This window comes from Pezoporus flaviventris, unplaced genomic scaffold, assembly GCF_033815535.1.
Source record: "Pezoporus flaviventris isolate CSIRO_AGI_PZ_B2104156 unplaced genomic scaffold, CSIRO_AGI_Pfla_v1 ptg000045l, whole genome shotgun sequence".
Lineage (NCBI taxonomy): Eukaryota > Metazoa > Chordata > Aves > Psittaciformes > Psittacidae > Pezoporus > Pezoporus flaviventris.
The window spans coordinates 23,195,343-23,202,500 of NW_026892593.1; the positions used below are offsets into that span (position 1 = coordinate 23,195,343).

Here is a 7,158-nt window from a genome sequence, read left to right on the forward strand (position 1 = left end):
GGCCACATGCTCTTTTTTCTACAGCATTACTCTGTAATATTTATGTGTGATTATCTGGATAATTTGAACAGTTTTTAATTCAATTTTACATGTATACAGCCCAAGTGAAGGCAAACTAAAATTAATACCCAAGTTGATCTTGGCATACATTCAGATTGCTGATTACCCTGCTCCCCACTCTCCATGAAAGCCCCCCTGCTTGCCAAAGCAGCTGGAAAACTAACACAAAAACTACAAAATAATGCATAATGATTAGAATATGTCAAGACAAGTATTTAATTCACAAAATAAAATTAATCTGAAAAAAAAAAGTGAAATAATTGCAGAAGGAACACCTTACACAGCTATGGAGGCAGACTGCACTTTGACACAGCAAGTTGAATTTCCTACCACTGACTGAAGGTTCGTTATTATTTTGCCACAGAACTTTGGTTTTGGTAGGAAATTTCCTTGACTTTTATAATTGCCGGATGAAATGAAAAACCTTCTGGGAAAAAAAGAGACTAGTTAAATAGTAATTTAACTAGAAATATTTTTTTTTAAATCTACACCCATCTAGAGCATTCAAAGAATATTTTGCTCAGTTGCTTTTCCTGATTTGGTAATTTCCAAATCAATGTACACTAATGTGTGTTTGAAATTCAAGAGTATCAGGAGAGCCCTGCTTGAGTGGCACGATCCTAAACTGGCATAATTAGGGCCCTGCCTGGGAGCAGGCCCTTTAATAGAGCAGCACACTGAGTGGGGAACCATTCACACATTCCCTCTCAGCTCTTCACAAGCTTTTCTGGGCAATGAGCCAGCTGGTAAGAGAATCAGGCTGATTCAACCTGTTGCAAGAGCCTGGAGAAGTAGCTCAAGGAAACCTACACCTCCCAGCACCACAGAAGGAACTACTCGCGTAGCCTGAAGAGGAGCAGCCCCGAACATGCATGCTGGCTGCATTGGGAGGGCTTGCAGTGGAAGAGAGCTTTCCAGCTGCTCAAGCAAGGCAAATAAACTTTTCTATAGATCTTGGAGGCTGCTATAGCTCACAATATAAAACCTAGGTCATCCATCCCATGCACAGCAATATTTCCTGGTATCAGACAGCCTGCAGATTCTGCCATGAGGTCCACTGCCCTGCTATGTAAAAGCTGCTGTGAAAAGACCTAGGCACTCTCTGTGAAGTGCCTTTCTGAATCTGAGTGAAGAATCAGTCTGTGTGTTCTTCCTTTTCCTCCCAATCCTCTTGACATACCAAAATAAACAACAGAGAAAGGGAGAAAGAAGACATGATAATGATGTAGGTGCCAAGTGATTCCCTGTGTCCTGGTTTTAGTTAGGGTTAAACTACAACACCCCAACAGTCACAGCAATGGAGTGAAAAGTCAGACTGATGCACAGTCATAAGTTAAACATTAAAATGCATATTCAATATCTGTGAACAGAGTTTGTATAATACTTCTTTCCTCTGCCTCTAAAATATTTTCCAACAATGCAACCGTGTTTTCGGGATAAAAATGTGATCTCTGCACCAGTTAGTGTGTCTTTTTATCTCTGTTAGATATACATGAAATCATTACATGATAACTTCCATTATAAGGCTGCTAGTAAATATTTTTCCATGTTACAAAGTTCATACATAAGGTTAGCTGCAATATTTCATGTGTCTGAACATGACAAATACCTGCTTTATCAATAAGAGATAATACCTCAAGATGACTGATATTTACTTTAAATTAAAAAGGAAACCATACTAACCAGTGCCACTTTCTTCACAGATGTGCATTTTAATACCAGAAGTTTTCAAGAGTAAAAAGGAAAGTAAATCTATTCTTGAAAGGTTTCACGGCAAAATGGCACACAATGCAAAATAGGGTTTTCACAAGTAAAAGAGGTTGTCAAAGACGGAACAGAAGCCTTTGGAGCAGACTTGTATCTATATAAATAATGACTTCCCAGCAAGGTTTTTATGCAGACACTTCCACTGCAAATCAATGAAATATATCCTTTCTTTTTAGTTTATTACTGTATTTATCCCTCTACCTTACATGGAATTTCTGTTTTCTGCACCGTGAGAGCTTGAATACAGCTATTTCGCCTTTCTCTCCCCCCTACACCTCACCTAAAAATAACTCCTTGCTTTTTCTCCATCTCTTGGGGGTTATCCTTGTCTTTAGAGTGGGTATCACTGATGCAAATTTCTACACCTTAGAGGATAACTACATTTTCCTCCTAACACTTACAAGGGAAAATGGGACTTATGATTTTCTAGCAGCTATCTTCCAAATTTAATTTACCCCAAGCCTCAATGTTTGCTTATATGTAGGCCACATATTTCCTCCAGAATTGTACTCGAGAGGGAAAAAGATTGTTTATCACTACGCTCCTCTTACACTATATATTAGGCATTAGCATCTTTCTAAGTCAGTGATTTCCAGCACGTACAAAATCCTCCTATTCCTATGCTTAGCAACATGCTTTAGATAAACAGAAATACGTAATACGCAGTTTTTGGAAAGACAGTTTTAGACTGGCTAGATTTGTTTCGATTTTTGTTGCATGTAATGCTACGAAAACTCTAAGTTACATCCATAAAAGGGTGGGGTTTTTTTGCTGTTTTTAAACAGAGAATTTTTTCCTGACATTACACATGCACGGTTGCAGTCAATGTGCATTAAGTCAGAGGATGTAATTTAAAAGCAGTGGGTTTTGCTTCCTTTTCCCCACATTCAAAATTTCTTATCTCTCATCAGCTCCTTATGTATGCTTAAAAAAGCAACTAAAAGTTACAATATTAATGATATGCTTGCTTATTTATTATGAGCAATGAATTTTAATTCAGAGCCATATGAAGATCCAAAGGGAGACGACCAAACTTGGAGAGTAATGCAAGAAGAGTAGTTTAAAGGAGACTATGAATATCTTTTCATGCTCAATTTTCATGCCAAAATTTTGCATTTTGCATGTCTTTAAACAGTGGTTCTTCTGATGGTGTACACTAACGCAGTAAACATTAAGTAATTAAACCTAAACATATACTTACTTTTCCCAAATTTTATCAAATGATTACACTTCTACGAGGTGCTCATGCTAAATAAACAAGGCTTACCTTAACAACTCAACACTACATACAGCATGATATTTATACAACAGGCTTGGTACACACTGAGCTTAACCCTTTGATTCCAGGAGTCATGGTTTCCTGACATGCCATCCTCATACAGGATGCGTCAGTACTGGTGTTAAAACAACACCTTTCTTAGCAAGAAGGAGAAAAAAACTAACCAATTCATTTTAGATATATTAACTGATGGGACTGAAGATAATTATCTAATCAAGATAAAAGTTCAAATTCTTCTTTAGTGAAAATAAACTACTTCTTTAGAGACATTACAGGGAATAGAAATAAACATGCTTTTAATAGCTCTTAGAGCAAACAAATAAAATTAACAACTAGTGGTCCAAATCTCTCTGCTATGCAGCCAATGATGACCTGTATCATGGACAGATTAGTCTAAGCACTGAGATTTGCCTACCTGGAAGGGAAATAATTGCAATGCTGTACACAGACACCCACCAATGGAAGCAAATTGACAGCATTTACCTTTGGGTTATGCTTGTGCTCTGCACAGTTCTTGAAGAACTTAAAGTCTCACTCATGATTTTTAGTGTAACAAGAACAATAAAGCTGCTAGTTTTAACACTCAGGGTGGACGACACCAGGTATTTCTGTGGCTGTAAGGACAATGACTTTCTGCCACAGCAGAATGATCTACAGGTTCTAAGAGCCAAAGTGGTATTTTCCCTGCTATGCCTACAACAGAAATGTGGTGATAGGGAGCGAAATCTGTGAAGCAACCAGCTCACTTCACCATGGATCATCAGAATCTGAGCTTCTCCAGGAAAGAAAAAAGTCCTTAAATAAAAAACGGTATTGCAGAAATCTTGACCTTACTATTGCAATATGTTTTCCAGGATGCACAGTAAGAAAGTAAATATTATCTCATCAGAAGCAGGTTAACATTACCCTCAATTCTCTTCACAAACCCGCCTTAGCTGTTCTGCAATATGTCATTAATCAATGTATGTACTGATTGGATCCATTCAATTGGTGCATCAGTATAATGAATGGCATATATAAACATGCTTCAAATACATTTATTCGGATATCTATACATGAAAGTAAAATCACTACTACAACTGGTACTCAAGCTTGTCAAATGGGATGTTCTTCTCCTTCTGTTTTGCATAAGACATGCTAATGGTTATGTGATCTGCAGTCTGAAACCCAGAAAAATGTAAATCAGAAAGTAATAGTACATCAAGATAACTGTCTATCCACAACTGTAATTTCAGCAGGTATTCCATTAACTCACAGTCTAAATACAAACCTCCTCTCCCTGAAAATACAGGATAACTACTAGATGATGGCATTCAAAACTAAAACAAAAACATCTGTCATCACAACTTTCCTCTTTTACAATAGATCACATATCTACAGGTAAATTTAAAAGTTTTCTTTCTTTTTCTATTTTTTTTATGAGAAGGATACAGAAGACACCAAAATTCTTCTGTGGAAATCCCAGTGGTTCTCTAAAACCATCCCCTCTATAAAGCACAGTAGAACGTAACAACTTACCCAACACCCTTTTTTTGCAAAGTCGAGGACACAAATTTGAAGGTTTCTTCAATAAGCTTTCGACTTGCTGATTAGCTAGTTGGTGGTGCAAGTCACTAAAATACTTGACGCATTATGGAATAACAAACAGAGAGAACATACATAAAACCAGCATATGGTACTTTCCCCCAAATACCCATCAAATCCAAAAGATGGCCACTAAAGTTAATGATGTTTTTTTTCTTCTTTGGCACATGGAACAATAGAACAGTTTTTGTCAAAATATAGAGCACATGAGAGATGCAATGGCAAGGCTTACCTAACACCCTCATTTGCCTGCAGATGTGTGAGCTAGTTTTAAAAGTTTATTAGGTTTTTACTAGATTTATAAATCAGTTCTAAAATATCTCCAGTTGCCAGATTAGTAAATTGCTCTGAAATTAGAGGAAATTAGAAATACGCTACTATTAAAAGAATTTTAAAATATTGGGAGAGGTCTGTTTCCTTAAGCACAAACTCAAGCACAAGTATTTTTGTCTTATAAACCTCAAATTGCTTATGCATATTTAGCAATTCCTACTGCTAGGAGATTTTGGCTAAAGGTACCATTAAATTTGGCATAATATAATAATAACAACGTACAATTTTATGGCCCATATTATAGTATTTGGTCAAACAGGCATCACAATGCTCAAAATGTGAATTTCCACTACATAATGAACAATGAACAGCTCTGTAGTAACACTAAAAGGCAGAACTAGAAAAGCTCCAAGGACTCATTTATAAAAGCTTTATACATCTTTTTCACTAAAGAAGAAAATTAAAATGAAGTTTGTGCTCATACCTGAGTTTACATGGTATTTGATACAAAAACCAAAGTCTGAGAGCAAATTCCATTTTCCTCTCATTTAAAAATGAATCAAATGAAGTGTCCAAAGCTAATAAGAGGCACTGTGTACATACTGATCATGGAAGGAAAAGCTGGAAACATGAGCAATAATCTTTGCTTTAGGGAGTATGTAACAATTCTTAAAAGAAAATTATTTGCTTTATTTTCTTCCTGCCTCACAAGTGTGACTCATGAGGCACTGACTCTTCCTGGCAAACACGTAATACGGGATGTCTCTACAATACACCATCCCATGGCATTTAAATGGCCTCAGGCCAGGGTTGGTGCTTTAGGAGTAGGAAAGCACAAGCCCTCCTCTCCCATTCCATCGTCCTCTTGGTTGTGTGTGTATAACTGACTCCAAACATGGTTTTCTCTCCTTTCATCGATGCCTACCACAAACAGTGCACCCCCACACCTCTTCCGCCTTGAAAAGAATGTTTACAAATGGGTGGAGAATGTAAACAGAGAAGACAGTAGCTCCTGAACTGCTCCAGTTTACAAGCTGGAGGACTAAAGTAAGCTAAATTAACTGGGAAACATACAGTGGGAAAATACCACTATTTTTCCCTGTCTCCTACACTTCCCTTCATGTCTGGTGTTTGCCAGTTTAGAGGCAGTACACAGGGCTAGACGGACCTTATACATGCTCTTTTTCAGAATGAAAAGCTGGCAGGAAAAACAACTTTCACAGTATTCATTAAATCAATCACCTCCGTGACTCAACTCTTCAAGATCACCAACTCCACTTCTAAAAACTTAAAAAACTGCAAAGTTAATAAGCTGCTGCCTTTATGACTACTCTTCCTGAGTGCCTTCAGCCTAAAAGATACTGAAGACAAAACAAAGTCAACGGCAGAGAGTGGAAAGTTGAGATGGCCCCAGGAGTCCTACGCCTCTGCACTGGACTACAACTACAGCATGGCAAGATGCCAACTTGACGTATTTTCTTTAGTGATTTTCCTAAGTTCTTGTTTATTTCTGAGCAAATAAATACAACTTTAAAAGTATATTTGAAGAGAGCTAATTTGGAACTGTGTGCTGTGTCCAACATTGCTCCAAGAAGTTTCACAAAGAAAAGGAGACACTGTGAATTACATAAAAAAACTGTGCAAATGATAAAATTTCACAACACTTCACTGGTGGAGAATGAGATAAATTCTGGTGCCTGGGGTCCTCCATTATGCACGACAAGAGATAAAAACACCCTCTTACTTCAGAAAGCAGGGGAAGTCCCAAGAGGATAAAGGCTCACCCAGAAAAATAGATGTAAGGAAAAGAATGGTAGGAGTTACAAATTTTTATTTCCTGAACAAAATAAAATCATCTCTTATGTACATCTTTTGTCTGCAACAGACTGTAATTCAGCAGTTTAACACTCATATTTGGTCTACATACAATGAGAGACCCAGTTTTGTCAGCAGAATACAATTTCATATGGAACTCTGCATTAGCAATAAATGAACTAAAACCTCAAAAAAATACTCATAATTTTTTCAAGAATAAAATGCTGTATATATTTTTAGTAATAATGCATTTTAAATAATTACTCAGTAACAGAACTCCTTTTCACCCAAACACAACCTGAAGCCCAACAGCATCCCAGTGTGTAACCCTTATATGTTCTTCTAAAATGGCAGAAACAACTCTTTCATAATTTTATGCA

At 37.0% G+C, this 7,158-nt stretch overlaps 1 protein-coding gene across 9 annotated transcripts in view; it reads right to left on the minus strand.

The window, feature by feature from the left end:
• Positions 1–7,158, minus strand: part of FOXP2 (forkhead box P2) — a 418,353-nt gene that overhangs the window by 113,460 nt on the left and 297,735 nt on the right. The gene's annotated exons all lie outside the window — the stretch shown is intronic.